Raw genomic sequence first — 9,722 nt, forward strand, 5'->3', positions numbered from 1 at the left:
TGGTAAGAATCTGTGATGACGTCAAAGAAACCTGCCCTTTTATTTTTACTGTACCTGTATATATTGGTGATCCTGTGAGTGTGTGTGACTGTGAGTGAGTGAGAGTGAAAGAGAGAGAGACAGAAAGGCAGTGAAAGATTGAGAGAATGCCAAACAGGCAGCAGTCCACCATGCCAGAAGACAAAGACGGTTGTTGTAGAGGCACTTCTGTCAACTTGGTTTTTGTCACCATGTGAGTTACAGATGGCTTTACACACACTACGTCATACACACACACCAACACATCCCCACCACCCCGCACACACACTTCCACAATATAAACCCACTCAGCTCCTTGTCAATCCCTGGCCTGTTCCCTGTCCCTAATCCCTGACTGGATTTAATCTGATTCTGTGGTGGAGATGAAATCCCTTTGGAAGCCTCATAGGAATTGAAACCCATTTGCTCGTGTTACGGTTTTACACACTATTTTAACACTGTGGTGCACAGAGTGATGCAGACACATATGGCCATGCCATGATCTCTCCTTGGTACATTAGGGCTATACTCTTCTGCTAGCCGCACTAACTGGTTTAGCATATCAGATTAGAGGCAGTCTGTTATGGGGCTAATGCAGTGTGTCTTGTAGATGACTGTTGATGTAATGTTTTGGAGCTGAGTGTCTAAGCCGTAACAGCATCACCGTAATTTACCGATCAGAACATGGTTATGGTCACCCAGTGCTTAGATTACACAGTTCCAATGTTCCCCTACCCACTGTGGCAAAGTCATACAAGTGACAATGAGCTTATATTGTGTGACTGACTCAGTGTGCTTATGTAACACTAGACAAATATGAGAAAAAATTATAATAATTTAAACCAACATTTCATGCGCTTTGTTTTTTCACTGATCTAAACTGGGGGTGTATTTACTAGGAACCAAACTGAAATTAACAGGCCGAAACGAAAGGGGACCTAAAAGAAACTCATTTTCATTGCAAAACATTTTGCTATGGTGTGCAATAATGAATACACCCCAGAACATGATAAATATACTTCTTGTTTCAAAAAGAAGGAAAGTTCAAATAGATTTCCAAACTGACACCCAAGCATCAATACAAAATTAAACTGAAGATTATGGCCTTCTCTCAATTGGGCAAAGGTCCGTCCTCCCCTAGACTCCTCCATCCTCCTCTTCTCCGTGACCCGGAAACCGATAAGTGGTCACCATATTTATTTGATTTTACCTTTATTTAACTAGGTATGCCAGTTGAGAACAAGTTCTCATTTACAACTGCGACCTGGCCAACATAAAGCAAAGCAGTGCGACAAAAACAACACAGAGTTACACATGGGATAAAACAAACGTACAGTCAATAACACAATAGAAAAATCTATATACAGTGTGTGCAAATGTAGTAAGATTAGGGAGGTAAGGCAATAAATAGGCCATAGTGGCGAAATAATTACAATTTAGCATTAACACTGGAGTGATAGATGTGCAGATGATGATGTGCAAGTAGGGATACTGGGGTGCAAAAGAGCAAAAATAAATAACAATATGGGGATGAGGTAGTTTGGTGGGCTATTTACAGATGGGCTGTGTACAGGTGCAGTGATTGGTAAGCTGCTCTGACAGCTGATGCTTAAAGTTAGTGAGGGAGATAAGTCTCCAGCTTCAGTGACTTTTACAATTTGTTCCAGTCATTGGCAGCAGAGAACTGGAAGGAAAGGCAGCCAAAGGGGGAGTTGGCTTTGGAGATGACCAGTGAAATATACCTGCTGGAGCGCGTGCTACGGGAGGGTGTTGCTATGGTGACCAGTGAGCTGAGATAAGGCGGGATTTACCTAGCAAAGACGTATAGATGACCTGGAGCCAGTGGGTTTGGTGACGAATATGAAGCGAGGGCCAGCCAACGAGAGCATACAGGTCGCAGTTGTGGGTAGTATATGGGGCTTTGGTGACAAAACGGATGGCTCTGTGATAGACTACATCTAATTTGCTGAGTAGAGTGTTGGAGGCTATTTTGTAAATGACATCACTGAAGTCAGGGATCGGTAAGATAGTCAGTTTTACGAGGGTATGTTTAGCAGCATTAGTGAAGGAGGCTTTGATGTGAAATAGGAAGCCGATTCTAGATTTCATTTTGGATTGAAGACGCTTAATATGAGTCTGGAAGGAAAAATACTCACCAAAAAAGATTTAGGAAAAATAAAACAATGTCAAACACATTTGGCAGTGATTACAGATGTGAGTATTTCTGGGTAAATCTCTAAGAGTTTTGTAGACATGGATTATGCAATATTTCCCCATTATTCTTTTCAAAATTCTTCAGTCTGTCAAGGTGTTGGGGATTCATGGCTGGACAGCTATTTTCAAGTCTTGCCATAGATTTTCAAGCAGATTTAAGTCAAAACTGTAACTTGGCCACTCAGGAACATTCACTGTCTTCTTGGTATGCACGTCCAATGTAAATTTCAACATGTGTTGTAGCTTATTGTCCTGCTCAAAAGGTGAATTCCTCCCCCAGTGTCTGGTGTAAAGCAGACTGAAGTAGGTTTTCCTCTAGGATTTAGCTTGTGCTGGGCTCCTTCCCATTTCTTGGTATCCTGAACAACACCCCAGTCTTTGCCAATGTCAAGCATACTGTACCCATCCCATGATGCAGCCACCACCATGCTTGAAAATAAGGATGCCGTTATTCAGAGATGTGGTGTATTTGCCTCAAACATAAGGCTTTGCATTTAGATAAAAAAGTATATTCCTTTGCCTTGTTTTTTTGCAGTATTACTTTAGTGCTTTATTGCATACAGGATGCATGCTTTGGAATCTTTTTATTCTGTACATCTGTATTCTTCCTTTCACTCTGTCATTTAGGTCATTATTTTGGAATCACCACAATGTTGTTGATCCATCCTCAGTTTTCTCCCATCATAGCTATTTAACTCACCAATGGCTTCATGGTGACATCCCTGAGCAGTTTCCTTCCTGTCCTGCAGCTCAGTTCAGAAGGATGACTATCTTTGGTGTGTATGGGTGGTTTAATACTTCACACACAGCATAATTATTAACTTGACCATGCTTAAAGAGATATTCAATGTCTGATTTGTTATTGTTACCAATCACTGCCCTTATTTATGAGGCTTTCGAAAAGGTCCCTGGTGTTTGTAGTTGAATCTGGGCTTGAAATGTTATACTTGACTGAGGAACCTTACAGATGTATGTATGGGGGACAGAGGAAAGGGTAGTCATAAAAAAATCATGTCAACCCCTATTAGTCCATGTAACTTACTGTATTAGGTGATTTGTAAAGCCACATTTTACTCCAGAACTACTTTAGGCTTACCTAAACAAAGGGGATGAATACTTATACAAGTATATTTTAGTTATAAAAAAAATATATTAATTTGTAAAAAAAACTATTTCACTTTGACATTATGTAGTATTTAGTGCAGATCACTGACAAAATAAATCACAATTACATATATTTCAATCCCACTTTGCAACGCAACAAAATGTGAAAAAATCCAAGGTGGGTGAATACTTATGATACCCACTGTATTTAGCGTTTCAAAATGATGGCCATTTCGATAGATGGAAACTCAGCGTGAGTGGCACTAAATTAACCCTCGACAACTGTTGAGTGAAGAGAGCGGATTTGCGAGTGTAAATGAGTGTGATAAAGGAACCATGAGAGAGAGGGGGGGGGGGGGGAGAGAGCGAGCAAAGAAGAGAAGGCGCAAAAGGGTGTGAGTGGTTGGAATCATGTAGAACAGAGTGTAAGAGAGAGAGTGGGAACTCTGCCAAGCTCAATGGCAGAAATGACATCACTCAAGAGGCGCTGTGCCCACCTGCTGCAGTAGAAAGGGATGAGGCACGATATCAGACAGACTCATTACACGTTTAAATCGTGTTATTTTTCCATTAATCAGTTTGAGGGGCAAGATAAGTCTATTTCGTGTGAGAAAATGTCTATTACTGTCAATATATTACCAATCTTTGGTAAAATTAGGATTTTACAGGATTAACTGTGGAGTGGATAGTGTCTTCTGTCATTATGAAATATCCAGCTGTTGCATTATTGATGTGATAGGATGGTTCTATGTTCATTGTCCAGGATTCAGCTCACACACACCTCATTTTTCGATGATATTTGATTCATGGTCCTCATGTTGTAAGAATGTATTTCTGGAATCAACACTGACCAACAATCTAATAACTCTGCATTATAAGCCACACCCCCCCCACCCCGCACCAACAGTAAAAATACAAAAATGAAAACGCACTTCCGACAGAGGCCCCCGTTACCATGGAAACCTGGCTCGCACAGCTGAACTTTGCACTAGAGGTGGTTGCCGTGGTTGCGAGACGAGGGAGCCACAGTTCCTCTAAAATGTGTCAGCTGCATAACGTAAGAATCAAACAAACCATAAAACTCAAGGAGCTTTACCATCTAGAAATGCATTACCTTTAATGTGACCCCAATAGGTGATGCAAGGTCACATACATAAAGGACATCATGATTAAACAAATAGGCCAACTATTTCTATGGGCCTTTTTTTGTGGGCCTTTCTAGTTGAGCAAATCCTTTCTGTGTACATTACCAGCAACACCTGGATAGCAGTTTTGATTGAATAGGGAGAACCATAATGTGAAATCAAACACAGGGAAGACCATACACTTCCACTGTTGGTTTCCAACGTTAAGAATGTGTCAATGTGGCTGCCGTTCAAGTTTCTGGGGTGCAACGTAGTCTAATAGTGTGTAGCTCAACAGGCCCAGTGGATAAGTGGGCTTTACCTGAAAATAATCAATACTGAAGAACACAGCACACTTTTTCCCCATGACTTCATTCCTCAACTGATAAAAATACATCAGTCAGCAGCATTTGCTGCTCAATCAATACCAATAGCCTAAGCATGGAGGAGTTAGAACACTAGTCAGTCAGTGGCAGCATTCTATCAGCAACCTTTTAGAATAAACTATCCATCTCCTCTAGCAACCAGCCTCTGTCAGTACTAAGGACGCTCACTTACAGTGTAATGCATCTACTTTAGGGTGTATCTTAATAGTCTACAGTGGCTTCCTTTCCTTATCTCCTTTACACTCATTTGGAGTCACAGGATAGGTGGAAATATTGTGGATGCCTATCAGGAATTAGCTTTCATTACAGATGAAGGAGATGAGAGGGAGCAACCGAGACTACTTGCATCCTCTGTGTTTGAATGGGTTGAAAGATATTACAGAAAAAGATGGGAGTAAGGTATATCTAACCAGGAGTGCATGCAAGCTTGCCCCCTAGTGATCATGTTTGTGCTTCACATCATGAGAGGAGCAAGCCAGGCATTTAATAAAAACATGACCATTTTAGTCTCTCTTTTAAATCAGAGAAATTTGATTAAAAACTATTTTCAAATACAGAAACACAAAATACAACTATTAAAAGGGAAAATGTAACTTTGTGTACTTGTATCCTGTATGCCATTTAGCCTACAGCTCTTGTTTGTATACTAACATTCCCTTTCACAAATGGGCTAGTACCTTATAGCTTGCTATGAAAGATACATTACATTTATTTTAGGATAAAATATACCTACATTTCTGTAAATACACTTAAAGCTACAGTCTGGGATTGGTACATCCACTTTTTGTCTTTTAAAGAATTATACAGTGCCTTCAGAAAGTATTCACATCCCTTGACTTTTTCCAAATTTTGTTGTGTTACAAAGTGGAATTAAAATGGATTCAATTGTCATTTTTTAAATCTACACTAAATACTCTGTAATGTCAAAGTGGAAGAAAAATTCTAACACTTGTAAAAAAATACTAATATAGCTTGACAAGATACAGTAAGAACCACCTTTGGCAGCGATTACAGCTGTGAGTCTCTCTCTAAGAGCTTTCCACACCTGGGTTTTGCAACATTTGGCCATAATTATTTTTTAAAATTCTTCAAGCTCTGTCATATTGGCTGTGGATAATATTAAAATATAGTCTTGCAATACTTCTTGCTTTGGCTTTTTTAACCACTTACTATATAGGGCGTTAATGTATTCTTTTGTACACTGTTGTCTAAACAAGATAGGGACATCCCTTCAGAAAGTATTCACAGCCCTTGACTTATTCTAAATTTTGTTGTGTTACAGCCGGAATTCAAAATGAGTTAAACCTATTTTTTTCCCCTCACCCATCTACACACAATACCCCATAATGGCAAAGTGAAAACATGTTTTTTGACATTTTCGCAAAATTTATTGAAAATGAAATACAGAAATATTTAATTTACTCAAGTATTCACACACCTGAGTCAATACATATTAGAATCACCTTTGGCAGCAACTACAGCTGTGAGTTATTCTGGGTAAGTCTAAGAGATTTGTACATCTGGATTGTACAATATTTGCACATTTATACTTTTTTTTTTTCATTCCTCAAGCTCTGTCAAGTTCGTTGTTGATCATTGTTAGACAGCCATTTTGAAGTCTTGCCATAGATTTTCAAGACAATTTTGTCAAAGCTGTAACTCGGCCACTCAGGAACATTCACTGTCTTCTTGGTAAGAAACTCGTGTAGATTTGTCCTTGGGTTTTAAGTTATTCTCCTGCTGAAAGGTGAATTAACGTCCCGGGGTCTGGTGGAAAGCAGACTGAACCAGGTTATCCTCTAGGATTTTGCTGGGCTTAACTCCATTCTGTTTATTTTTTTATCCTGAAAAACTCCCCAGTCCTTAACGATTACAAGCATACCCATAACATGATGCATCCACCACCATGCTTGAAAATATTGAGTGGTACTCAGTAATGTATTGGATTGGATTTGCCCCAAACATAACACTTTGTATTCAGTACAAAAACTGAATTGCTTTGCCCCAATTTTTGCAGTATTACTTTAGTGCCGTGTTGCAAACAGGACACATGTTTTGGAATATATTTTATTCTGTACAGGTTAATTAAGTTAGTTTTGTGGAGTAACTACAATAGTTGATCCATCCTCAGTTATCTCCTATCACAGCCATTAAACTCAAACTGTTTTAAAGTCACCATTGGCCTCATGGTGAACTTCCTGACCGGTCTCCTTCCTCTCCGTCAACTGAGTTAGGAAGGACACCTGTATCTTTGTAGTGACTGGGTCTATTGATACACCATCCAAAGTGTAATTAATAACTTCACCATACTCAAAGGGATATGCAATGTCTGCTTTTAAAATGTTTTAATTCACTGCTCGACTGAGAAGCCTTACAGATAATTGTATGTGTGGGGTATAGAGATGAGACAGTCATTCAAAAATGTTCAACACTATTATTGCACATAGAGTGAGACAATGCAACATATTGTGACTTGTTAAGCAAATGTTTCCTCCAGGAAGTTATTTAGGCTTGCCATAACAAACGGGTTGAATACTCAGACTCAAGACATTTCAGCTTTTCATTTAATTAGTCCATTTTTCAAAAAACATAATTCCACTTTGACATTAAGGGGTATTGTGTGTAGGCCAGTGACCAAAACATCTCAATTTAATCAATTTAAAATGAAGGCTGTAACACAACAAAATGTGGAGAAAGTCAAGGGGTGTGAACACTTTCTGAAGGCATTGATTCTTGAAGAATACAACCCATGCGCTTGTTGTATTCAATTGTTTGTAAACAATGACATCGTAAACAAACAATTTATAGCCTCAAAACTGTCAGTCCTTGCATCTGGAGCGCTGTCTATGCATTCAAGTGGGGTTATATTTTCCCATCGCTTGGCAGTATACTAAAATAAGTGGCAGGATGGACATTTTGTAGTTTTTCCAATTGCAGATTGTACTTTTAAAAGGTTGGTATGATGACTTTGTTAACATATTTATGTTTGATCTATGTACATTTGAGTCATTTTGAATTACATCCGCCATTCTCTAATATGTTTAAGAACATTTGTTTAGCATTGATAAAGCATATTCGGAAATCGAACCTATTGCAAAGCAAAGTGTTCATCTCTAAAATAATACACAGTGATAATTTGCAATATCTTCTTATGGGTGTTTTACACCAAAAGCGACAAGCCAGGTCATGGAAGGTTAAAGGGGACACTTCACCACTTTTTAACCCGAATACAGTATGCTGATAAAAAGTAGAGAAGTGCCCCTTTAAAAAGTCTTTACAGAGTCATAGGGATGTGTCCCAAATGACACTCTAAATAGGTAATAGTGCACTGTCCTATGGGCCCTGGTCAAAAGTAGTGCACTACATAGGGAATAGCGTGCCATTTGGGACCCATCCATAGTGTTTACCCTTCAGACTCAGGGCCACTATCAAGTAAATCTAGCTACAAATAAAGCCCGCATTGAGAAACCGCAGTAATAATTATAATACATGGGACTTTTAAAGACACTTGCAGCCCATAGGATTTAATGAACCCACATGTCTATGGACAATACAGTTTCAGTTCATTTATCAGGTGCCCAAAAAGGGCTGTAAACTCCATGAAGGCCTAGATGAATTCACTTCAGCGTTAACCAGTACACACAAGGCAGATCTTTGTTTTTATTTAAGCAATATGTCAGTCGGTGACCAACTGCTCGTGTGTTCATTGTCACGAAACCACACCCACCCTACTCACGCTAGAAGTTCAGAATGAGAATGTACGGCTGCATGGGATTTATACTAATGCGACTATGTGCAGCCAATGTTCACGAAAGGTATAATCCCGGGAGACCCTTGTGGATTTGACAGCTCTAACCCAGTTCCACCTCTGACACCTTCAAAACAACAGCTACGAGGGAGTCGGCTAGCGTGAACCTGATTAAATCTAGCCTGAAGTCTAGTTAGAGCATAATACAAAACACCATTCTAAAAGACTAACACATTCTTTGTTTCTTCATATTACTTCCATTCAATACTACAGTGCCGGTACACGTTATGAGGACTTCAGTGCATTCACACCGGAAGTCATGTAACTGGTGTAAAATGGTTGGCGATGACAGAATAAATAAGCTGTGATGTTTCTAGAATTGAACTAGAACCATTTGGCAATTAACCATAAGGAAAAAAGTTAACCAGTGCTGGTAATGTTTTCTAGGTACTTTTCAAACCAATTACAGACAGAAAACTGTGGATCTTGTGCAAATAAAAAAAATATATTAAATTTATCATATATTCAGTTCATACGTTGGAAAGGTTACACCAAAATCTGCCACTCTTGTATTAACAGCAGTAGCAGTGGGGGGAGTTTGTGTGGGTAGTGGTTTCATCAGGACCAATGGAATGGTCTAAAATGAGAAAACTCTGCCTACCCGGGGAACCGGTGTGGTGATACTGATGGTTTCTACGGTAGGATGGAGTAGCGCATTTTTGCACAGCCTAACCCTTTTCCTAACCTTAAATGTGAAATGTTAGGACACTTAGGTTTAGTAATTTAGCAGACGCTCTTATCCAGAGCAACTTACAGGAGCAATTAGAGTGAAATGCCTTGCTCAAGGGCACGTCGGCAGATGTTTCACCTAGTCGCTCGGGGATTCGAACCACTGACCTTTCAGTTACAGTGCCAACATTCTTAGCCTCTAGGCTACCTGCCGCATTAATTATCCTAGCCCGTAACGTTAATTATCCTAACCTGCCACATTAATTATCCTAACCTGTAACATTAATTATCCTAACCTGTTACATTAGTTATCCTAACCTGCCACATTAATTATCCTAACCTGTAACGTTAATTATCCTAACCTGCCACGTTAATTATCCTAACCTGTAACGTTAATTA

This window comes from Salmo trutta, chromosome 15 (genome assembly GCF_901001165.1).
Source record: "Salmo trutta chromosome 15, fSalTru1.1, whole genome shotgun sequence".
Taxonomy (NCBI): Eukaryota; Metazoa; Chordata; class Actinopteri; order Salmoniformes; family Salmonidae; genus Salmo; species Salmo trutta.